We start from the raw sequence: 26,933 nt of genomic DNA, 5'->3' as shown, positions 1-26,933 counted from the left end.
TCCTTTATTCCCTGTTTCTTCTCCCTCCCCACAGGCAAAGTCAATCTATCACCATATCCTGTTGGTTCTGTCTCTGAAACAGGTCCTGTGCATCCACTTATTTCTCTCCACGCCTATTACCTGAGTTGAAAACCCCTGCCCAGACGGCTGCTGTATATTCCGGACTGTTCCTCCCTGCTTCTTCTCTGAAGCTCCTAATAAAATCCATTCTCTATGCATGAGCTGGAAGGATCCTTCAAAATTATAAATTAGAGCTTGTTGTTCTCTTCCTTTAAACCTTCCAATGGCTTCTCCTTGTGCTTAAATTTAAACCCAAGTTCCTTATTTTCAAAACAAGGCACTGCATGATCTGGCCTCTGCCAATTGCTTTCACCCCCTACCACCCTCAGTGACCTTCCTACTTGCTTCAAGAGTCAAGTCTCTTCCCACCTCATGTTTGCACAGATTCCATTTTGGAATGCTCTGCGCCCAAACCATTCTCCCACCCTTAACATCTTTGTGTTTTCAAGACTTAGCTTAATTAAGTTACCGTTTAAAGAGTGATTCCTTATCTAACTAATCTAATGAGCAACTGATTTCCATCCACATTTTAAAATTCCATGAATCGTAACAAATGTGGCACACTAAAGCAAGGTATTAATAACAGGGTGGTATAGGGGAACTCTGTATTTCATGTACGATTTTTTTCTGTAAATGTACAACTTCTCTAATAAAAAAATTAAAAATCATATTACATAGTTTTATTTTCATCAAAGCACTTTTCACAGCTGAACTATTATTTATAAACTTTAAAAAGTTTATTAATTCCACCACTGCCCCCACATTCCTATGTAAATGCCTTTGTCTCATTCCCCATTGTATCCCCAGAGACTAAAATGTGCCTGGGGTTGTGGGATGAATGAAAGGGCTTTATTGCTGTCTATAAACCCAAGGAATACAATCCTAAAAGCTGGCAGATCTAAAGCCAACAGTGATGTGGACGATTGGTTTCAGTATTTTTATGGGGAAATGTGATGCTCATTTACCAATTGTTTGGCAAGTATTTTAAACACTATTTATTTTCTTCAATATGCAAAAAGAAAAACTAATAGAGGATTACTACAAGCAATGTCATGTCTTCTGAAAAATGTAAGACCATTTTTTAAAGGAAGCACTACAGTTTCTTTTTTTTCCTCTAGTTATTTGTATTCTCCTCTCTGAAATTAGTATATTGGTCGTAAAATATTCCATCTAGCTGCTGAAATACCAACACATTTTTCCTTTCTTCCTGATGCATAGTCAATAGGGAGTTATCTCCCACAAGTGATTTTTCCACGTTTCATCTATCCCAGAAATGCAAATACAAAATTAAACTCAATCAGACACTTCAAGCACATCACGTAGTTTATTTTTTTAATTTTTGATACCCTTGAGGATTTGTTTTTTTGATCCTTAAATCAGTGGAAGGGTTATATTCACCCACACAAATATAACCTCTTTTCTCTCTACAGACATCATGTGGAGAATATTCGTCCCTTAGGAAGCTATACAAATATAACATCATATCATAAAATTTGAGCATATTTCTTTTAACTGTTCCAGATCAATAAATGTACAATCTGAATACCATATACTCATTCATGTTTGGTGGGTGCTTAGATGCTATACAAATTATTTTTTTGGTAAATTGCCTTTGTTCTGAAATTGCAACATAACACTGATTCTGATACTGTTGTACAAAGTCTTCACCCTTATACAGGGAACGTAATAACCTGCAAATAAATAAACAGTGGTAACAACTTAAGTGCAGAAGAATAATTATCTAGTTTTGTGATAAAAGACTGTGCTTTCATTGTCATGAATGAATGTACCCTCAAGATTCACCAGGAATGATAAAAGCTGCATGAGAAGCCTAGAAAGCGTAGTGAACACGAATTTCTTGAATGAACTTTCTCAGTCCTGGGTTCACAAAGACTAGTGGTGAGTCAGATTTTGACAGAACAGCTGTTAATGCCAGTCAAGTGAAAAGTTCAAATTTATCCTCCATCTCAGCTTTCATGCCTTCTTTTTCTATCTCTTATTTAGTTAGTGATTTCATCTTCATCTCCTCCCATCACTCAACACTTTTTAACTCAGTCACTCAATTTTTCTGTGCTAAAAATGTTACTTTATGAAAGAGCACACATGACGATAAAAACCTTTTGGCCAGACCAGGATTTCTTCCTAAGAAAATATACAGATATTCATATACATTCTATTCTAGAACGTTGGGCTATCAGAATATAAATATGAAGTGGCAATCTACTTGTTTTAACAGCTGGCCTCATGTTCCTGTTAAGGAAGAAAACTACTTGGGAGAAAAAGCCAGGTTTCAGGGAACACAGTGAGAGCCTCAGCCAAGACAGAGAAGCCCTGCCCTGTTCTGCCTGGGAGAGGAAATTCTTGGTGTGTGTTTGTTGTTCTGTTCCAGAAGGGAAGCAGGGAGAATAGCAGAGAAAGGAGGAATTGTAGGTGATGGGTCGCTGAAAGGACTTTTAAAAACATGAAAGCCTAGTATAGTTTGAAGTTGTAAGACTTTTGAAGTACTCAGATTTCCTCATACCCAAGAATATTCAAATATGCTTACTGCACTGAAAAATGCTTTCTAGGTATGTTTGTGTTTTACTTTCTAGGCATGTTTGTTTTTATAGAAAACACAGAAATAATTGTGCTTCACTTTGGTCAGTAAAATGTGGGCTAAAGGAGCAAAATTCTGGTGCAGACCAGTCTTAAGAATGGAAACCCACTGGAAATATCCATAACATTTTAAAACATGGATTTCCACATGGTAACCAGGGCGACTGAACTAGTTTCATGTCCATAGAAGACAATTTCGGTGTTCTATGTATAAATGTCTTGCCTAATAAAGAAACAGCAATAATGCCTGAATAGTTTATAAAGTAGATAATCTCTGCCTTTCTTCACACTAAAGAATGAAGCAGTGAAAAGTTAAGAGTGTATGTAACACGAAACACAAACAAAGTGAAGTGACTACACCAAAATCACTGTATCTTTTAGATGTATTTATTTTGCTAACAGTAACATTGCCTGTCAGGGACTTATTATTTGACATGTCAAAGTGATTTGGATTGTTCTTCGTTCTTCTGACATTGAATTGTCTTTTTTTTATTGTCTTTTACATCTCAGAAACCAAATTAATGACTAGTCTTGAAGATGAATTAGCTTATTTAAAAGAAAAAAAATCTAGTTACAATTTTGTTAGACAGCATCCTATCAAGAAAATCATACTAAAAAATCTGATGCATTCATTTAATTATATACAAAGGGTCAATCATAGTGTTTTAAATATTAATAGGGACTATTTTGGTATCTCACAATCATAGGAGTAAACTACAATCAGTAAGCTATAGGAAGGGGTGATAGAATCACAGGAAGTCCACGGGAATTATGTGGAAAATATAGGTAAAATAAAAATGGTGCATGAATGGAAGAAAATAGTGAGTCGGGGAAAATTCTCTATTCCTATGTTTTAAAAAAATCCTTAAAATTCTATTGTTTATTGGATCTCAGGCACTCCTAGGAAAAGGCTTATTCAATTAAGTGCTGTTCAAGTCAGTTCTATTCAGAAGTGTGTACAATGAGTGATTATCAGGGAAAAGCACAATGCTGGAAGCTACACAGAATACAATGAAATCTGTATCACTGCTCCTTTCTCAAGGATTTTACGTTCTAGTCAGGGAGAAACAGTTTGCATACACAATTGTACAAGACTAGTGAATAAAAAAGTGTGGTATGGTTATGGACTTAAAATTTTTTTCAGCTCCCTCTTCCCCTGAACTTGTCCTGTTTCTCCTTTTCTCATCCATTACACCAGACTGTCAGTCTCTGACTGACCTTCAACTATTATTTGGATTTGTTTCACTTTTACGACACTGAAGAAATCTATCCCTCAGCTAATAAATCAATAGTCTTGACTTCAACAAATAATATGACAATGCAAATGCATGATCCTAACAAAGAACTGCCCAACCATCTCAAGCCCTTACACTCTTTCTTTTGTATAATGGGCCAGGAGGACATGGTTGGAGCCATATTGAGTGAAACCCAATTTACCACCACTATCAGCAAGTCCACAGAAAGCTTTCTGTAAGAGAGAAACTGTCAGAAAAACCATTTTAAAATATAAAATAAAATTTAATTGACATTACAGTCAGTGGCTTTTCTGAAGAGTAATTATCCTTGTAAACAGAAAAAATTACAGTGTTTATTGGGTTTCTGCTGTTAAATTTTAACTCATTATAAGAACTGCATACAGCCATATCCCTACTAGCACAATGCAGTTAAAAGTGTGTTTTTCTGGCTTATATTCCACTTTCGCTGGTTTGCTGCCAAAGCCTACGGAACTGGTTAATAAACAAACCTACTTACTGCGTGTGATTTGGAACATTTAAGAGCTGGAGACACGTAAACACGCATGCACACCACACAAACACATACTGATTTGTTGGGAACAAGAAAGTATACGGAAGAGAGAACAGGAGAAATTTAAATGTGCCTTTAACACATTAAACAAAAAGGGAAATGGCAAATAGGGAAATGGCAAATTGTGTTCATGAAAATATACAGGTAAATCTTGAGCAACATTCCGAAGGAAGAGCAGGATGTATGTTCAGGGATGAGAGGGTGAAAATTAATGGCAGTTCTGGAAAGGAGAGCATATCACAATGCTTGGATATAGGACAGCTGGGTCTTGATATTGAACTATTAATCAATATGTAGCAAGAAATACTGATACATTTGAAGTTTCCATTAACTATTTTTTTATAAATTGACATTTGAGAAAAATTAGAAAATGCAGATTAATAAAAATAAATTACAAAGTAATCTACAATGCTAGTGTACATAATTAACCACAATTAACATTTTGGTGTTTTCCTGTGTGTATATTACATACAATACATACTATTATGTAAACTTTTCCACTTAAAAGTGTATCATGAACATTTTCCAATGCCATTAAATTTCAGTCAATATAATTTTTAAGGATACCATGCAGTTCATTCCATAGATACTCAAAAAGGTGTAGTCTAATCATCATCTTGGAGCATGTGCCAGTATGGATATATTATGTCCCCACAAAAGCCATGATCTCTTAATCCAATCTTGTGGGATATTTGGATTAAGCTGTTTCCATGGAGATGTGACTCATCCAACTGTGGGTTATATTTAATCAGATATTTCCATGGAAGTGTGACCCCACACATTCAGGGTGGGTCTTAATTAGATCACTAGGGTCCTTTAAGATACTTCGAAGCCAATAGAGATGCTTAGAAATACTTGGAGATGTGGACAGAGGGACATCTGGAGATGCTAAGCTAAGAAATAAAGCCCAGAGTTTGCTCCAGAGAATCTCAGAGAGGACCCCCAGATGCTTAGAGACGAACGTCCTGGTAGAAAGAAGCAATTCACAGAGAAGCTGAGAGAGATGCTAAGACAGAAGCCTAAAGACATTTTGGAGAAAGCCATTTTGAAACATAACTTGGGAGCAAAGGACCAGCAGACACCCACCACATGACTTTCCAGCTGACAAAGTTATTCCAGACGCAATCAGCCATTCTTCAGTGAAGGTATCCTCATGCTGATGTCTTAGATTGGACACTTTTATGGCCTTTGAACTGTAAATCTGTAACCTAATCCCCTTTATAAAAGCCAATCCATTTCTAGTGTTTTGTATAACAGTAGCATTAGCAAATCAGAACAGGGCATTTTTGTTATTCATTTGTTGGAATGTGCTTCGACTTATAAAGAACATTGAGAGCATCTGTAGGTTTCTTAGATGAGAGATGGAATGATCAAAATTAATTGAGCAATAAGATTCACAATGAACACAAAATGAGAGAAATGAGATTTTAGAAAAAGATAAGGCAAGTGGTGAGGTCCATGAAGTGATTCGATTTAGGCAGTGGATTTTTGAATACAGAATTATAGACACTGAAGACTACAGTATCAATATATGACAGTTACCTTTCCAAGTGACATAAAATACAAAAGATATTTTTTCATTTCTTAGATGACACATTTAAATAGATGGCTCTCAAAATCTGAGGAAAATTCATAGGTCTACAGTGAGTATTTTATAATTACAGTTCTTATGACTTTTTTATTCCAATGAAAGGGAAGATGAAATTGGTCAGATTATATAAATATCTATTAATGAGTTGTTAATTAATGGAAATATATCATTTTTATATTAGAAGTAATATTTTTAAACATCCTGAAGCATAACAGATGCAAAATCTTATCACTGGCTCAAAGTAACAAATTTTGCGTTGTCAAAATATACTAGATGAGGTCTAATAAAATTTTAATCATGTCACCAATGAGAGAACATTCACTATGATGTGGTAAGTTACACTACTCAAATAGCACACTAAGAGAGTATCAGATACTCTGTTCCAATTGTCATTCTCCCAGGCATCTAGTGTGAATTGTTATGGTTTATCTCAAACAACATTATCGTACATTTGGAAGGGTCTTTATGAGCAGTGAATACATGTAATTTGAAACATTGACCCTCTGCTTAATATTTGTAGACCTATCAGAATGATTTGCTCACTTCATTGTATACAGAAAATATAATAGCCAGAGATTGAATGTTATGCCAAAATAGAAGAGCATTATCAAAAACTTAGCAAGCTCTATTTAGGCTAAAAATAGCAATTAAATGGCATTGATGTTCTTTTTTACTTTGTTGCCATGAGAAATAATTGTCCTCTCCTGACCTATGTATCAGTTATATTTCCAGCTACCATCCTCATTATCACTTGACAGTTCAACTGCTGAAAGACTGCTATTTTTATATAATTATTCTTATTAGTCATTTTTCATAACAAGCTTTTGAGGTAGACTGATAAGTCTTTTGCATATGTAATTACAAATGAGAAATCTCAATAGTGAATGGATAAATAATTCTTCTGAGGTCATAAAATAGTTAAATGTTTGTGCATACAAATAATGTTTTTCTTTTCCCAGTCTATCAATCCAACATTCTGTTCCAGGTCATCTTGGCTGGGTCTTAGATATAAACATGTCATTGTGTATGCATGCATTAATATGAAGGCTTGATTACATATAAAATCTAGATTTTGCTGTACTGCCTCTACAGCAAATTGTGGTGACATTAACTTTTAAATATATGTGATTTTGCAGACACTGTGTTAAACAGAAAAAAACGAGTAGGATTTAGAGAAAGAAAACTTGAATTCCACTTCTATTTCTGACTTTCTTGACCTTATTAACTTAGGTAAATCTCTTAACCCCTCTAAGTTACCCCAGTTATCAATTAGCACCCAATTCAACCGTAACCTCCTAATTGTAATCTGGCCTTATATAGAATTCCTCATTTCTTACGTGAGTTCCTTGGAGGCAATGACCATGTCTTGTTCATCTTTGTGTCACTAGATTCTAGCATAACATCTGGCACAGGTTGAGACAGTGTATGTGCAGTGCTTTATAAACTGAAAAGTGATTCATAGATTCACATCTTTATAATTAATGCTATTAGGTGGCAGTCATGTAAGTAAGAGTATTTAGTTGAGCGTTGATTTGTTTTTGTTTGTTTGTTTTTTGGTACAAAATCAAACTGCAATGCAAGGCAAATAATCCGGCAGCATTACTTGCATATGATCATCAGCGTCCTGTACCATTCCTCTACAGGGTTCCTTTATCTTATTGGGTTTCCAGTCCATTTTCTCCTCTGCTTTCTTCCTCTCCATCAGTCCCATCCAGCTTTATTTTCCTTCCCTACTTTTTGCTTTGAAAATTTGATAGTCTGTCCATAAAATCCCTCTAGTCAATAGCCTAAATATCCTTGTCATGTGGACAAACCCACCAAGGAAAACCCTATCTCTCAATAAACTTAATTTTCGGCTGCCCTCATGCTTACACCCAAGCTGCCAACTGTTGATGGAGGATATCACACCACACAACCAGGATGGTTCAACCACATATTTGAGGCCACCAGCTTCAAGTGGAATCTTGGCAACAACTACGTTGGTTCTCTGGTCAATTTGGTTGTATCCTTTCCACAGCCACTTCTAACTAGTTTTACTCTGTTCAATCCTCTTTTCTGCTTCCCTCTTTCTACAATCTCAGTTCTCTCCCTCCCTGTCTTTAATGTACCGACTTCTCTACCTCATGAAAATGATCTAGCCTACTAATCAATAGAGGAAATAGACGCCTTCAGATGGGAATGACTCCAAACTGATGATATAAAATCTACCAAGACATCCTCTTTCAATTCCTCTTTTTAAAATTTTCTGCTACTTCTTTCCTCTGGTTCTGTACCCCAATTCCCACCAGCCTTCTCAAGACCTCATCCTATCAAGTAAATCTCTTTTGTATCTTCAAACTCCCACTCTCTTGTGAATATTTCAAACAGATTAAATCATGTTGATCTTGAAAAATAATTTCCTCAAGTCGATGTGTCTAGCTACCATATTACCTTTCTTCTTCCTTTCCACCCAAGGTTCCTGAAAAAAGTCACATCTCCCACAGTTGCTATTTCCTCATTCTCCACTCTTCATAAATCCCAGTGTGGCTTTTCTCCCCTTAACTGCTTCACAGAATCCACATACAATCCACAAAGGATCCTAACGTCACTAAATCCTTTAGAAGAGGGCATAAGGAGGGACCTAGCAACAACAGAGATATTTATGTTTGGAAATAACTTATATTTCTCTCCCTAGCCCTCCTGGTCCCTAATACGGACATACCCAGTTGGATTTCTCACAAGTGTCCGTCACTCCTCCAAAGGTTCCTACTCCAGTAAATGGCACCATGATCCACTCAATCACTTTAGTCAGAAATGATGTCTCCATTGATACCACCCTGACTCTTTCTCACATCCAATCTCATCAACAGTTACTTAAAACTGATCAGTGGTTCTCCACTGCATTTGGAATTATTTTGAGAAGCCTTGGAAGGTCAACAAGGCCCTGCATGCTCTCCCTCTGCCTACAGTTCTCCTCTCCACTGAGCATCCTCTAAACACATCGCCTTATTTTAATTACTTAAAGTTGCCCTGTTCTTCCTTGCCTGGGCCTTAGCATTCCTTCATCCATTAATTCCTTTACTCTTTAGGTCTTAGCTAAGATGCCATTTCCTCAGAGATGTTTCCTGATCAGCACCATCCAACTATGTCAAGTTTCTTTTATTCACTCTCAAACCAATTGGTAATTTTTCTTTATTGAATTTATTGTAGTTTATATAACCCAACACTTAGCACAGTCTTGTAGCTACTATCTGGCCAATAAATTTATTATTATATATTTTTGTACTAAAATTAACAAATGGGTATAATACAATATTTGTTTATCAAATTAGAACATGCAAGCTAAATATTTTGCATTTTTATTGTAAATAAAAAGAGCAATTACTATAAAACATCAGAGCAGGGGAACAAAAGTAAATGTAAATCATCATGAGGTAAGAAATTATTTTGTAAACCCCAATCAACTATTAAAATTTAAACTTTTTACTGCTTTGATAGTTTCATTCCTTTAGGACTTCAAGATTAATATACAATCCAAAAATGATAATTTAAAATGAGGCATGTTGCTCTATGTGTTTAGGTGTTAAATGTTATTGCATATATTTCTTTATATATACTGATACACAGACAAGCACAAAGAGCTATGTGTACATATATTGCTCTTTTATAAGGCTCATAATCTTAGCAGTCAAATTTAAGGTTACAGACTCAAGCCTTTACAGCTATTACAGAGTCTCTGGAGGAACCTTTTTTAAAATTGTTAAAGATAGCTAGTATCCACAGAGTCCTAACCTTGGTAGATCACCCAAATAAGAAACTCCTAATGAGATATTCCCTTCTTCTAGCCAATGCCTCTTTTTTATTCAGCATAAAAGCATCCATGCCATAACTGCAAAGTAATCTGTTTTGTTTTGGAATCATAGTCACATATTGACAAGTTTAACTCTGACACCTAAATCAGGGAATTTATTCTAGTATGGTAGCATTTTCATGGGGGAAACCCAAAGGGATATCAATTATTTCACCACAACCTCATTCCTTTTCAATTTTCCATTCTTGCGTGGAAAGAAATACTAGAAGAAGAGAAGCCGTAGAAGAACTAGATGCAGTACTTGGCCATGGGATTGAGAAATAATTTCTGTGGGTAATTAAAATAAGAACAATGAATGTATTCAGAGGAAGACATTTCTATCACTGCAGTGTATTTCTTCTACGTTTTTATGCAAATTTACATTAAAAAGCGTTAATGTCAACTTACATAATTATAAAGACATTACAACTGCCGTAATTAAAAAAAAAAAGAATACCACATAACCTCATGGAGCAAATAACTGACGAACTACCTCACTGAGAAATAACCTGAATTTATATAACTCACATTAATTTCAAAAGTCTTTGCTACTGTTATAGAAGATCACAATTACTGGTATTGTGTTCTTCAGTGAACCAGTAGACTAATGAATAAATGTATCGTCAATTAAAATTACAAATATTATCATGGATATTATTTGCCAATAGCACAAAAATCGAGATGTATCTTTCCATGTTAAAAATAACACATTTCTTTACAGAGATACCTTTTATTGAATGTAGAATCTTTATCTGCAGTAACCAAAATCTACCCTGGATTTCAGGAATCTGAATTAACAAGTACATAATTAAGAACCCAAAATGGATTACAAAGGAACTTTCAAAATTTAACATTTGTTTCACTAATGACATTTTGAGATTTCTATTATATGAATTCTATTTTTGGAGTTTGAAATACTTAATATTGCCAGGAAACATGGTATGCATGTTTCAGAGATTTGTTGTCCCTAGTCAGTAACTCCAAATTACACTGCATAAGAAGTACAGTTTATATCTATATTTTTATTACTTTTGTATCCTCAAAGATATTAAAATAGAAGCAGCCTGGTTCATTGATTGGCGATTGGTTTCAAATTTTCTTAAGTTTTGCATTTCTACTTGAGTTGAAGAACATTAGCTATGGGTTAAGAGAAGTTTTTAAGAACTATGGATTTTAGCACTTTGTTGACTGAGGAAGCCATGTGCTCTACAAACTTTGCTAAAACCTGAAAGGAGACAGATGCATGGAAAGTTGAAAAATAGGACACACAACAGTAAGCTCAACTGATAAACTTCTGCCAGAGATTTACTATTTCTTAAAGTGGTAATACCAAGAGAAATGTAGGAAAACTATGTTCACAAACTAATTTCTAGGACTTGCTTTTTGTCACAACCAGTGATCTGTTTGAGATCAAAGTTAATATTTGTCTCTCTGAAAAAGGTATGCATGCTGCATATCTACCAAGAGATAGTGTAAATTAACAAAATGTTTGATAGATTTACATATTTCTCTAAAGCATTAATAAGCTCCATGAAGACACTTGAAGCAAATTTAAAAAGATTACAAAATCCACATAAATTGGAAAAATGTACTATTTTAGATAATTTCTTAGAATATTCTTCAGCATCAAGAAAGAGCACATACCACATGGGCTCATGTTATGTTCTGTGTAAAGGTGGCAATTATTTACTCGGGACAGTCAGCATATGTTGTGAGGCATTTCATCAGTGAGAGCTGACTTTGAATCAGATGTTGCTAGTTGTTTGACTCTGGACAAATTATTTAAGTTTAATAGGCTTCAGTTTTTTCATCTTGAAAGTGGAATAATTACTTTTGTCTCTGCAGGGTGACAGAGTTGGAAATGCTGTTGGAGTGCCTGGTACAGGGCCTGCATAAAGCACTTAATACATTTATTAAGTGGCTGCAACTATTAGTTCACGGGGATGGAACAATTAGAAAGCTTGCTTATGATAACTTCTAAAACAGTGTTGTCAAATGCATCAATTTCAGACTAACCTATTTAACAAGAAGGAAATGAATGTCCAAAACTTGAAACTACATTGAAGCCTCTAATAGTCTGTGTGTTATGTAGAAGAGAGGGAAAGTTGGGTTTTGACTGATCCACTGAACATCCCAGTTCTTGCATTTATTCATCTGCGAATAAGTACTAAAAATAACAATGATAATATAATGCCATAGTCTAGATTTAAAAATAATAACTTCAGTAAACATTAAGGGAACCAAGTTCACATTGTTCTCTGCCAACTTGCCACACTACACTTCCCTTGAATTTCCAGTCATTTTTTAAGCTTATTTAAGCTTTGCATATCTGAGTGCAATTTTATTATATCCATAAGGTAAGGTTACTTACAATTCTACCATTTATCCTTCCCTTGGGACATTCAATAGGGGCTTTATTTCCCTTCCAGGGTAGGTCAAGATTAGTGACCAACCAGTAGGGGCTGGAGCCTCAAGGATAAACTTCCTCCAGTTTTAACCACAGAAACTGTATATTTAATGGAAGCCCCTCCATTCTATGGGTACACAGTATCTTAATTGCTTTGTCTTCAGTTTTGGCATGCATAATAAATAGTGAACTCTTTCTTCCAAAACTGATGTCCCTATTAGCTTCATTCTTAGGTAGCCATTAACCACAAAGAAAATATAAATAGGTAAGTTTTAAAAAGTGTTCCATAATGGAGATCATAAAATCTACTATATAAAATGACTTCATATAAATATACTGAAGTACATCAACAGCCAAAATGCTCACTCAAACCTGAAAAATACTGCAATGGGGACAAGCAATGTTAAATCATCACTAAAAATAAACAGATAAATACTGTCACATTCATTTGTTGAAAGTTAAAATATGAATGGGAAAAGGACTGTTCTGAGAACTATATTCCAGTATCAGAAAAGAATGATTCCTTATGCAGGACATATGGCTGGAAATTTGATATAATAGTGTGATGGGGAGAGAGGAAGTAAGAGTTCGCTGCCAATCAAAATTTTTGTTACAACAACAAACTCAGAAAAAAATGGGTACACCAATCAGTTAGATTGGCCTTATTTATCTATATCCCACCCCATTCCAAAAAAAGATTTTAAGTAGCTAGACTGTCAAAGTGGGTGTGGTAAATTGAGTCATGTCTCCCACAAAGACATAGTCAAATCTTAACTCCCAGTGCAGTACTCATTTGTAAATAGGCTCTTTTAAGAGCCTATTAAGATAAGGCCAAATGTTTTCAGTGTGGGCTTTAATCCAGTATGGCTAGACTCCTCATGAGGGAGACTTGAGCATGATATGTAAGCCACAGGAGAAGACAGAAAGAGACATATCTCCTGGTTATATAGGCAAGAGATTGACTGCCAGTAAACCACAACCACAAAACTACAGACTTTAGAGAAAGCATGACTTGCCAGCTACCATGATTTCGGACTTCTGGCCTCCAAACTGTGAGCTAATAACTTCCTGTTATTTAAGACAACCAGTTTGTGGTATTTTGTTATAGTAGATCTGGCAAACTAATACAGTGAGTAAAATAGTGTGTGCCAATAAGCACTCAAATATTTGAGGAAAAAAGGAAGGGAAGATGGTAAGAAGGAAGGAAAATGACAGAGTAGGATACATTTTGGATCATCTCACAAACTAGTGTTAACTATTATCTTAAAAAAAAAAAAAATCTTCAAAGTGCCCTCACTGGAGCACATTAAATAATTTGATCCTGGAAATAATTTCAAAGACCTAGGTAATTATTCCAAAGTCAAAATTAGATCCCACAAAGGGATTTTTTTAAGATGGTAAATATATATATATATTTTTAATGTATTTTTAAATTCTCAAGTTTCCAGGATCACTAGAATCCATACATCTGGAAAGAATATGTAAGTACATGCTAGATGAAATGAATGCTTTAATTAAAAGGTAGTAAATAATTTCCCATAGTAGCTGTATGTAAATTTTATAACAGCCCTCCCCCAGGAAAATTTTAGCAAATCTTCTTTTGTGATTATGTATCAATTTAAAACATCTTTGTTATAATATTTTTCTCATTCCTCTATAATTATTTGCATACATGACCATTTCCTACTAGATTACTTTCTCACTAGCCAAGGGCTAGGATCTAGTGTTATATTCATCTTTCTATTCTCAATATCTACCATTAAATCTGACACCTGGGAGACATTCAATAAGTGCTTGATTAACAAATAAGTATATGCAATGAAAGAATGACAGTCTGTCAACACCATAATACAAGTGTGGAAAAGGTCATTAAACCTTGAATGAAATGCTAAACATTGTCAAATGCTAAGACATTTGGGCAGGTGGAATGGGAAGGAGTAGTACTAATGGGTACTGGATTTCTTTTTCGGGTGATGAAAATGTTCTAAAATTGATTGTGATGATGGTTGCGCTACTTTGTGAATACACTAAAAACCATTGTACTGCACACTTTAAAAGGGTTCATTTTATAGTATGTGAATTATATCTCAATAAAGGTATTAGAAAATAAAAGGATATGGATTTAAGCTCAATAACTGCAGTGCCAATTTTGACAACTTTTTCCTATATACTTGAACTGATAAGGACAATAATTGGGAAGAACCAGAACAGGAGAAGAGGATATAAGGGAAAGGGAAGAGATTTACAGGGGTGGGAGTTTTCTCAATGCTGAACATGGCAGTGAGTTTGACCTCAGTGGTGGTCACTGACTGTGACCTACAGGCTGCAGCTTTCCAAACCTTCATTTCTGCAGATCTTCCTATATTTATGATACCCTAATTCTTACATTAAACTCCTTTACCCACATTAAAACAATATTACTAAACTTTACCATAATATAAATAATACCTCATATTTGTCACAAATAGAGACCATGAAGTTGTGATTCTTGCATTCCAAATAGCTAAAACTCATAAATAGGTACATCTGGAAAATAGCTTAGCTTTTTGAGCAAACTTCATAAAGCAAAACAGTGTTTAAATTTTATTTCCACTGCCAAGTCAGTATCATTCTACGGATGGGATAGAATAGGCATCAAGATAGCACGATTATTAAACGAGGTCATATTTTGCCATGTAAAATTCCCTGCAATCCTGAGTGGGGAATAATAAGGAGATTAGCATTAAACACACCATCTGCTGTGGGTTTTTGGTCTCAAAGAAGATGCACAGCAAAAGTGAATTCCCTGAAGAACAATGTTATCAGAGATGATTTTAATTATAGCATTTATTCCTATTCCTCACGAGAACAAACCTACACTGGAAGGAAACATGCAGATAAAAGATATGTAAAAGGAAGTATGTTACCTCAAACTGAAAAATATAAAGTTTTATTCATAAAGCCAAATCATTTAATTATCCCAAGAAGATTTCCTCAAAAGATTTCAATTTCATGCACAGAAACTGAATTTTAGTCCATGTGTGCCCAGAAGTGAAATGTGGCAGGTGCTGCTACGAAAACCAGCAAATCAATGGCAGTCCTTCAGTCTCTCATGCCTACAGCATGAAGCCCTGCCTTAAAGAGCTACATAATAATACAAAATTTACACTGTCCACCAGTCATCCTATTTAGATGTTGAAAAATGTTCCTCATCTAGCCAGCATGATGTCTATTCATATGGATATGGAACACGCCATCAGCTCATTCATTTCTCTTCATGCCCTCATTCAGTGAGTCTCAAACTTAAATCTTTCTTTTGAAAGCCAGTGAGAGCCCCGCCGCCTCCGCCCCGCGAGCCACTCGGTGCGGCGGGGCGGCCCAGTGTGCCCGGCGGGAGGCGCCTCGGGATGTTTCCGTCTGGTCCTTCCCTCCTCCCGCCGCGCTGACTCCATCCGCCTCCCCGCCCCCTGCTTGGAGCCGGGGCCAGGCGGGAAGGGAGGGAGCGGGCCCCGAGACTGCATCATTCCGCACAGGCTGCAGCAGGGCGAGAGGGAGCAGGTGGAAAGAGCGAGCGAGCGAGCGACCAGCCGGAGCGCGCCAGACCGAGAGGGGAGACTGCAGTGACGCTGCCGGGGAGACATGGCGTCCCGGCGCCTCTGAATAAGCAGAATCCGGTGCCCCTCGCTGCCCCCGGCCGCCGCAGCCCAGGCCATGCCCCACGGCTACTGACCGCGCGCAGGGGCGGCCCAGAGCACACACGCGGCAGCAGCTGCCTCCTCGCCCCTGATTCTCGCCCCTGCGTTCTCCATGTTGCATTTCTCGTCAGTTTCTCGGGCAGTGTAGCTGCTGCTGCCCGAGGAGCAGTCAGGGCAACCCATTCATCCAGCCACACTTTTTCTTTTCCATTTTTATCCCCTCCCCCATTTCCTTTCCCCGCTTGCTTTACTTGCCCTCCAGCCTCCATCAACCAGGGCTATGGCCGCAGAAGAGGTATTGCAGACGGTGGACCATTATAAGACTGAGATAGAGAGGCTGACTAAGGAGCTCACAGAGACGACCCACGAGAAGATCCAGGCTGCCGAGTACGGGCTGGTGGTTCTGGAAGAGAAGCTGACCCTCAAACAGCAGTATGACGAGCTGGAGGCTGAGTACGACGGTCTCAAACAGGAGCTCGAGCAGTTGAAAGAGGCCTTGAAAATGTCCAAATTAAGGCATCCAGAGAAAGATACCTTGACAATGAAGAGCGGCTGATGGCATCAGGGGTTCCTCTGTCACACGGGAAGGCATGGGTCATAGACTTTGAATACTCTTTACAAAATTACCATTGTGTAGTTACAACAGTGTTCCGGTTTGCTAATGCTGCTGTTATGCAAAATCCAGAAATGGATAAGTTTTATAGAGGGGGTTTATTTGGTTACAAATTTACAGTCTAAAGGCCATATAAGGCATCAACATGAGTATACCTTCACCGAAGGAAGACCAATGGCGTCTGGAAAATCTCTGTTAGTTGGGAAGGCACGTGGCTGGTGTCTGCTGATCCTGGATTGTGTTCCAGCTCCTCTCTCAGCTCCTGTTCATTCTTTAAAATGTTGCTCTTGAGGCATTTTGTCCTCTCCTAGCTTCTCCGGAGCAAACACTGGGCTAGCATCCCCAAAGTGTCAGCAGAAGTCTGCTTTCAGTGGCCGTCTCCAAAATGTCTCTCTCAGCTGCTCTAAGGTCCTTCTGTTTGTGAGCTCTTTTATGGGACTCCAGTGATTAAATCAAGACCTACCATGTATGGGCAGGGTCCCTATCTCCATGGAAATAATCCAATCAAACACTTCATACACAGCTGATTGAGTCACATCTCCATGGAAACATTCAATCAAAAGATTCCAACCTAATCACCACTAATACCTCTGCCCCCACAAGACTGTGTTGAAGAATATGGCCTTTGGTGGAACATAATATATTCAAACTAGCACGAACAGTTTATTGCAACAATCCAAGTTAGACAACAGCATATACAAATTAAAAGTTTCCCCTTCCTCTCCTCCCAGGCTTATATCTGTTGTTAATCCTTTGGTGAGTACTCCTTTATACTTGTTTTAACTGCCTTTAAATATATGAATTCAGGGTTAAAAAAAAAAAAAAAAAAAAAAAAAAAGAAAGCCAGTGAGAAGCCAATGCTCCATCAGGCCATTCTGGGTAATGTCCTGAGACTGAAGCATGTATCATTACACACCTAGTCTATCATAATGAGATAGAAAAGTACTCTTATTTTATAAAAGGAGGACAAAAAATGTATTCTGCACTCCTCTTTTGAAATTTAATTTTAGCTTATCTTTGCAATTTCACACTGTTGTATCCCTTATCAGAAAATAAGTTTTTTTGTTGTTGTTTTTTGTTTTTGTTTTTTTTATCTAGATGGCATCTATGCTAAGAATGATCTTGACAAGTAAAAATGTCATTAATCCATTTAAATAATCATCCTGATATTTCACTCAAGAAGCTATTCATCTCATATTGATGATAAAATATTAATGAGCTGACTGATAATTGCTACTTCTAGAGAGCCTTGGTCTCTTAATATTTCATAATTCAAATTGACAGACATCCCTTGTGTGACCTCCCACATTTGGCATAATTATTTAAAATTATATTTCAAAAGAAAATTAATGCTGAGAATACTGTTAAGGCCACTGACCTGCAAAACTACAACTCTGTGGTCAAATCTACCTAAATAGTACAGAGTCATGGATAGATAATCAGATTTTGAGTCATATATTGATTGTCCTCTCCCAACACTAATTTACACCTAGTAGGAATCCATTATAAAATCTATTTCTAACAGCAAAATATGTTTACAAAGCCTGAAGCAAAACCTTGGTTCTACCTCACACATTCTTTTAGGACAGGGATCTTCCACCAATTCTTGTTAATATTTCATTATGTCTTCAAACTCTCTTTGTACTCCAAACACAAATCCTCTACTCAGCTTCCTCCTACTTTTCTTTGGGCACCACCAAGATTAGTGTTGCATATCCCTTATTTCCATTATGTTGGGGTGCCTTATTTTTCTGAAAATATTACTTTCTCAAATCTCATTTTGTTCTCCCCTATACAATATCCATAACATGGGCTTAAGAATGTTCCTGAAATTGTATGCAAAATTTTAGTAGGTGAAGATGTATTTTTGTTGTAGTGGCTCAATTTGGTGTCATGTACCTCTTTGAAAATCTGATTAACGACACAGATACCCTGTTGAGGAAAAAAAAAGCATATAGGCATAAACATGCTATATAAAAGCATATAATATCTTGTTCATTCTTAGTCATTTTATAGTTCTTTCTTACCTCATTACGTACTCCTTAGAATTAAGACTTTTCAAAAGATTTATCATCCAATGTGCTATCATTTCACTGACCTACAAAAAAACTATATAATTTAGGTAGATAATATGGAATATTAAAGCCCTAAGGAAGATAATTCTAAAGTGAAACAAATGTATTTTTTGGTAAAAAGGTTTTTTGTTTCTTCATATTATGACCTATAACATATACCTCACAAATAAGTACCCTTTCAAAGCCAGTATAGATGTGCTAATTATTTGGGGGAACCCTGTCAAGTAGTGGGTTGTGTTTGAGTTGAATTTATCCAATCCTTTGGAAAAAAATTCAAGCAGTCTGACTGTTTTACGGTTAATCAAATGTTTATCCTGTGATTCCCGGTTATTAAATCGAGTGAGAAACTTGTCAAGGAAAAGGGACATAATTCTATCTTTTCTCATCTTAAAAAGAAAAAATCTTATTAGAACATACTGGATTATTGTGCAATACCTTAAGCCAATCCTAGTAAAATGTATACCGAATAAGGTTGTTTTTTACTACAGAAATAATCTTTATTACTAGAGTCTCATGAAAGCCCACAAATCCTAAACTTCCAGCAAATATTACTGCTCCAAACAACTGGGGCATTTCCATTTTGAGTATATGAGATTTCTGCAGTTTCCAAAATACTGTGATCCTTAAATAAGTGGTTAATTTAAATGTTTCAGTTTCTCCAGGCTCAAATGATTCATTACTCTGCTATAATATTTATCAGTTCTATTCTTCATATACCTCTAGATTATCTCTAACTCAACAAAGAATTCCTGAATATTTTCAGAATAATTTTATTATTTTAAAAGCTGCCAAGAAAGTATCATTGCGTTCAGTTCAAACAGCATTCATTTAACTTCAAATATATAACAAGGCATGGTAGCTGGTAGAGGGAGAAATAATCATCATCCTTGACCTCTAGAAGCTCATAATTAAAAGGAGTAGATGACACTATGAGAACTAATTAAGTAGGAGGCAGTTTTATAAGTGCCCAAAGTGGTAGGAACTAGCACTAAGGTAGGAACATTTAGAAGAGAAGGTGTTGTTTCGATTAAAAATAGGTAAAACTCTGTTTATAAGGAAAAATGGGAAGGTCATTACAGTTAGAGGAAATAGTTCATACAAAGGCATATAATTATGAAAGCACAGGGGTTTACAGGGAATTAGTTTTTGGGGACTATAATATGAGGTGCATGCTGGGAGAGTACATAATAGGAGATACAAATAAATACATAAATTGTGTTTGTACTGTACAAATTCTTGATTGTCATGAGAAGTTGAAACTAATTAGGTAGTTTTTTTCTATACTTTTAGTGCTTTTATTGTTCCTTATAAAAATATCAAGTGCAACCAACTATAGCCAATTTAAATGTGTATCTCCTCATTTACAAACCTAAATTCTTGTTTCCTCCTGACCAAAGGTAGGGAGGTAAGGAAGTAAGATTCACTAAGATTCCTCTTGTCTTATAAATTTGTATTTTTTAAAACAAAATAAGTTACTTTAGAGAATATTTCACCTATTCTTTTAAAAAGGTATTTCAGAAATCAGATCCCTTAAAAATAGTCCCTGTTATTCATTATTTTATCTTTTTGAAAAAGAGCTGTCACTGCCATAAAAATAAAGGACTGTGATACTGACATGTGGCCGGGAAACCTCGCACATTCTGTCAGGGCACCTCGGAAGCCGTCTGTGATGTGATACTGCTGGCCCTCTTGCCCTTTTAAAGGACTACAATTACATTGAACTACATCGCAGGGTGTAAAGGTGAACAAATGATCTCAGAACATGAATACATGGGCAACAAATTCAGTTTCAGTTCTGACCTAAGACCAAAGAGACTATCAGGTGTCCTCTGTTTCTTTTGTGGTCTACCCTCTGTGTTTCAAGCTGAGACCATTAAGTCGGTAATCTGTCTGGGATCAACTCTATTGGGTTAGCTCACTTTAACTTTGTGAAGTAAGCTTGCTCCATTTCCTACCACATCAAACACGGACCTTTTATTAAAACTTTCTCCCCATCTAGGGGACAGATGCAAGAAAAAAACATTCACATCTGAATGCCAGCTCATACACTTGTTTAAAATATCATGGACTTTTTTTTTTTCTTGCTGCATCTACTGCGAGAATGAAGACCATTGTCAGCAACCAGACTGTTGACATTCCAGAAAATGTTAACATCACGCTGATGGGATGCACAGTTATTATGAAGGGCCCCTGAGGAACCCTGCGGAGGGACTTCAATCATATCAATGTCGAACTCAGTCTACTCGGGAAGAAAAAGAAGAGGCTTTGGGTTGACAAATGGTGGGGAAATAGAAGAGAGCTGGCTACAGTTCGCACTATCTGTAGTCATGTACAGAACATGATCGAGGGTGTTACACTGGGCTTCCGTTACAAGATGAGGTCTGTGTGTGTGTGTGTGTGCTCGCTTCCCCATCAACGTTGTTATTCAGGAGAGTGTGTCTCTGGTTGAAATCCGAAATTTCTTGGGTGAAAAATATATCTGCAGGGTTCAGATGAGGCCAGCTGTTGCCTATTCAGTATCTCAAGCCCAGAAAGACGAGTTAATTCTTGAAGAAAATGACATTGAACTTATATCAAATTCAGCTGCTTTGATTCAGCAACAGCAACAACAGTCAAAAAGAAGGACATAAGAAAATTTTTGGATGGTATCTATGTCTCCGAAAAAGGGACAGTTCAGCAGGCTGATGAATAAGATCTAAAAGTTGTGCAGCAACGGAAACAACAAGATGCCAGACCTATCTGTGATTTTTAAGATGCAATAAAATTCATCTGTCAATTTCAGGTTTTTTTAAATTATTATTATTTTAAAAACATTCTCTGTTGTAAATAGGACTTAATGGGCGACATGGCTTGAATTTGGTTCTTGTGGATGCTATTTCAGACAAGGAATAGTATAGTACCAGGGACAGGTGACACATGAGATTGTTTATCATCAGATCTAGAACTGGGAGATGCTAAAGGTGTCTGTAGTTTTGCTGAACCATGAATCTTAATGCCTGAGTTACCTGTCTATAGCAGAACTTTTAATGAAAAACCATCTATGAAGTGGAACAAAGTTTATGTACTGCTTTAGCAAAAGAGATTCTCAGTTTGTGTTCATGATAAACAAGGTTGGTGTTATGTAAGATCCTCTCAATAATTCTAAAAACTGAAAAATATATATATATATCATGGAGAGCACTCATGGGTGCCTTTAGTAGAGATTCTCCAACAGTTTCAAGGAGAAATTAAGGTAAATGAACCAAAAGTAGAAGTACCAGTATTTTGACCAGTTAAACTTTAGGCAGATTAATGACAACATGAAAAACATAGCAGAGACAAAGTAATAATATGTAATAGCCACAAAAAAGGGATGAGTGTGCTGAAACTCACAGATTAAATTACAGATTGTCTATTTTCACTGGCTGTGAGTCTCATTCACTTCGAAGCCTTTTGGAAGAAAGTAACCATTATAACATTACATACATTTTTGAGTACAGTAGATCTAAATGTGCATCTCTTAGCCTTCGCTACAAGTCAGTTTGGAGACAGGCTGTAGGCTGAGCTCAGCTGGGATGGTTGTGTCTCTCATTCTCCAGGAGTCTAGCCAGGCTCTCTATATCAAAGTCTTAGGGTTCCTAGCACCAAAAAAAGGCAAGCCCCTATGGCAAACACTTTTCAAGCCTCTGCTTGCTTCTCATTTGCTGACACCCCATTGGCCCAAGCAAGTCACACAGCAAGTCTGGATTAATGGTATGGAGAAATCTATTCTATTTTTATGGGAGGAAATGCAAAATACCATGGACTTAAAAAAATAACAACAAAAAACTACCATAAAATTATTACTTAATATACTCAAGACAAGAAATTTTAAGTGGCAAATCTGTAAATCAGTTGAAAGTCACTGGCTAATACAATTTGTTGTATCCCAAAATACTTTAAAAAACAATCATCTCATCACATCAGCATTTTTGGAAAAGTAAACTCATTTTACTGAGTGAACTATATTAGTAATTCCCTGACCATAAATATAACTTAAAGAGAAAATTAAAAATAAATTCAATGTAATATTGCTTAGAATAGGATAAAATCAAGAAGAGTTCAAAAAGTATAATAAAAAAATATAAACACATGAAGTGAGCATCATATTAAATTAAAAGGAACTCTCAAATATCATCTTCACTGGCTACCATCCTTTGAGCTATTCTTCAAGTGAAATCCTCAGGCACTGTTGGGTTACCATGCTACTGGTAAACCCACCTCAGTACCCATGCAATTCATGTAGCTGCTGTCAATACTACACACTTCCAGCTGGGAGAACATGGATATCTTCTCTCAGAGCTCTGAAACCCAGGGTTTTTCTCAAACTTGGCAGATGGATGGTCTAAGTGCTGCACGAAAGTAGCTGCCTGAAAATAGAGCGCTCTGTGTGTATATGATGTTAAGGTTTCTAATGTGGTCAGAGACAAGAGTCCTGAATCAGTTTCTAAAAGATGCCCCCTTCTCCCCCCACCACGTGGAAGCATGTTGCAGCAATACGGCAGAAGTTGACTTGCAATCACATAAAAAAATGTCCTGAAGATTCTGAAACCATGCAGATAACTTTCAATGACACCCCCCCCAAAAAAATAAATAAGTAAATAAAACACTGCCAAAACAATCAAGAATGCTAACCAGCTGGGTTTTCAACGAGTATGATGATTCTTGAATTTCTGTATCTCTAGTTTGGTTGATGGCCACTGAGGGATCGACTCACTTCCTTCTAAGATGCCTGTCTGTCTTTCTCCATCATCTATCTTGTTCTTTGATATTCTGGGGGAATGGGCAGAAAAGGGGAAGAAATGACCATAACCTCTTCTCTTTTTTGTTACGATAACTTTTCAAAAAATCATCTCTTGCTTGACAGAATTTCCCTACGGCACTGGGCCACCTTCACAAAGCCATCTATAATTTTTCTCTTGTTTGAAACAATCTCCCACATGCCACTCCTGTTAATGACTGAGATACCCCCTGATGGTGCTTAACATTTAATAGTGCTAGAGCTCCACATTTGCCCAAACAACCTTTTCCATTTACCTTACCTCAAAGGACTTCTAATTTTTCTTCAGAGACAGAAATCCTTTAAGCTCATTGTATCCTTAGGCTACAAATTTACTGAGATTTAGGTTTCCAATAAGAGCGTTGAGATGAATGCCACCAACTCATTTATGAATCAATTTTTGCCCATCGGCTTTTTACTGTTATTACTTTTTTATTTTATTTTGCACTCAAAGGAGAGAACCTCTATTATATACATACACACACACACACACACACACTTCATATGTTTATTTAAATGGTTGAATTCTTTTAAATAAAAATATATACATAGAATTTCTAAATCCATCCCTCACCCTAAAATCTAGCGAACATTGTCATTCATTTCTGTGTTCACTGGAGAAAGATACCCAAGACAAAATTCCTCAGGACTGTACTTAAATACCTGATTAAACAAGTTCTTTTCTTGAATAAAATTCATGGAACTCAATATAGCTGATAGCACGATGTATTTTATATGATTACATGTTTTGATGTTCTAATGCAAGCTGTACCTTGAAATGAAGAAATAACACATAAAAGTGCTATTTTTCTAGGGCTATTACAAATCTACCCCTATGAGAACATTTAAAAAAAAAATGTTCCATTGTTTCACCAAGAAAGAACAGGAACAAGGGTTGACTTTTAAATTACTTAGAAATCACTTCTGAAAGTTTTCCCATACTTTTTGCTTTCATTCTCTTTTGAGGTGTGTGTTATATTAAATGTTCACTTTTACCTAAACCAGGAAATGTTTTAGTGATTGGCTCTCATCTAGTTCCAAAATGGTTTAAATATATTCCATTCTTTTAAAGCTAATTAATTTCAGAGTTATTGCATATGGATCTTACAAATAAAGCACCTCTGTGTCTAGATGTCTTTTAAGCTTACTGATCTATTAGAGCTTAGGTAGTGCAAGTGTACTTGAAATAAAGCAATAAACTCTGATAAGTCATGTCAATTATAACAAAATTGCAGGGTAGAATTGAAAATGTATTAAAATGTTAATTTAAAAAAGTAGCTGTATGGGATAGTCATGTAGGATGGCGTGATTTGATAGCTAGTGCTGCATGGATGCCTGGGAACTCAGAGGTGTCTGGGAGTCCCTCCGGGAGGTGGTTGCCATGGTGATCCCCAGGTTGGGGTGGTTCCTGACAGGGCAAGAGGCTGAGCTCTGTCTCTCACCCTCTTTTCAACTATGGCATCTGTTTTACATTACAAGTAATGCCGCATATGACTGAAAAGTTCCATAATTTAAAAAATTAAAAAGTTTGAGAATATCTATTATAGTCAAACTGAACAATTTTACATCTGGAGAGATTACATGACTACTGTAGTTTCACATAGCTATTTAAGAAAGCAGAATCAAATATTTTATGCCTTGTCAAGAAATGATGTGCATGCCTTTACAGGACAGATTAAAAGTTGTTTTATAGATTTTTTCCATATCAACATACCCAATCAGGTGGGGAAAATAGGGGGAACTCTAAAAGAAAATAAACCCTCAGTCATGTTCTACAGATAACATGAAAATTTGTTTTGCCTTGTATAAGGTTTCTTATTTTCCATACATTTATATAGGTCTATATTATTCAAACAAATAAACTCACCAGTGAATCTGCATAGTTTTTATTAAATAGTAATTATTTAACTAACAAAGGGTAATGTTCAAATTTGCTGCTCAGAGAAGAAATTCTTCAATCCAGAAAAAGCTTTTAATATGATTGACATCTCTAACTAATGTTCAAAAGATTTATTTAAGAAGATACTAATGAAAAATCACTTAGAATACCCTAAAGATCCCTTGACCCCAAGAATTCTAGGCAAGGATTTCTAATTTAACCATATCTCTAACTGGACAAAAATTAACAATAACTCAAAAAATATTTTAAATCCTTTGTTATCCTCGGTCTGGACATTAGAGAGTGGTGATGCTCACATATAACCTGAACTTCACAATTGTTGAAAAAACTATATAGCTGGAAAGAGAACACAAAGAAAAAAATATTTCCCTGAACTTACTTTTTAAAAAGGTAAAATATAATAAACACAAGACAAAATCTTCTCCAAGGTTATCTAAATTCATGTTAAACAATGAATTCGTTGACTATTCAACCAAGTGAAAATTAGGTTCAGGTTGTGAAATAATAACGCTCTGGGGACAACAAATCCACACACTATTTAACAGAGAATGAGGATCCCTTTAAGGAAATCTAAATCTAATCTGCACCTACCACTTTTAGAAAATGATTGTATGCTAAATTAAGCGAAATACACAACCAGTCAATGAAAGTGTTTCCCATATGTGCTTTTGTTATTCATTGCACTGCTGTAGTTTTGGGTAAAAACACACTTTCTTAAAATTTAATTTTCAGTTTCCCACAAATAAATTATCAAACTAAATCTAAAAGTGGAAGTATACTTCTTTAACTCTTTAGTTAAAAATATTATATTTTCTTTACATATAGCTCTTTATCTCAATTTATTTCCTTACCTTTCATTAAATATATAATTTAAAAATCATTTTTTTTATATTTAAGGTGTCCATATTAACCTCAAAATATGTATTAGGTTCTATCAATCTATGATTTAAAAAATACAAAATTACAATAAAAGTACAAGGCAATCTTTATTTGATGTTAAAAATAATAAAATGTACCTAAAGTGCTCTTTATTATTTAACATTACAAGTTAGTCTAATCTATGATAAGCAAACAAATATTTTCTTGCTATAGCAATACCTTTCAATATATGAAGTAAAAATAAGATATTCTGTGAAGTACAAATAAGAAATTCTATGAAAATTCTGTGTTAATGTTCCAAAGGAGGAAGTTTCATCAATCTATCTTCTATTTTTCAGTTTCCTAATGATTTTTATATTAGTATGCTGTTTTGTACCAAAGATTAAGTAACTGTGATATGTTGGTTTATATGGAATCCCAGAGATTTTATGCAGCTCTTGCATGTGAATGTTTTAGAAATAGAATATATGGACCAAAATGTATTTATTTAAATCTAGATATTTCTAATATAGCATTTACGTCAAGAGAAAGCACATTAAAAGAAATTGTAGTATGAGAAGTCAATCTCATACAGATGGTCACTATCTTAACAGAAAAAGTAAGAAATAAGTTTTACTTTAGGAGTCTTGTCAAGTAGTTTGTTGTACAGCAATACTGAAAGAAGCCAAATTAAACAGAAATCAATTAGCATGTAACAAGTAATGAT

The 26,933-nt window shown here is 35.8% G+C and overlaps 1 protein-coding gene and 1 pseudogene across 8 annotated transcripts in view; one reads left to right on the top strand and one right to left on the bottom strand.

The window, feature by feature from the left end:
- The window catches only part of PCDH9 (protocadherin 9), a 1,016,093-nt gene that overhangs the window by 348,474 nt on the left and 640,686 nt on the right, over nt 1–26,933 (bottom strand). The gene's annotated exons all lie outside the window — the stretch shown is intronic.
- Nucleotides 20,752–21,342, top strand: LOC119507374 (annotated as a pseudogene).

Source organism: Choloepus didactylus, chromosome 12 (genome assembly GCF_015220235.1).
Source record: "Choloepus didactylus isolate mChoDid1 chromosome 12, mChoDid1.pri, whole genome shotgun sequence".
Lineage (NCBI taxonomy): Eukaryota > Metazoa > Chordata > Mammalia > Pilosa > Megalonychidae > Choloepus > Choloepus didactylus.
The sequence above is the reverse complement of the archived record's forward strand: the minus strand, read 5'-3'. Positions and strand labels throughout refer to the sequence as shown.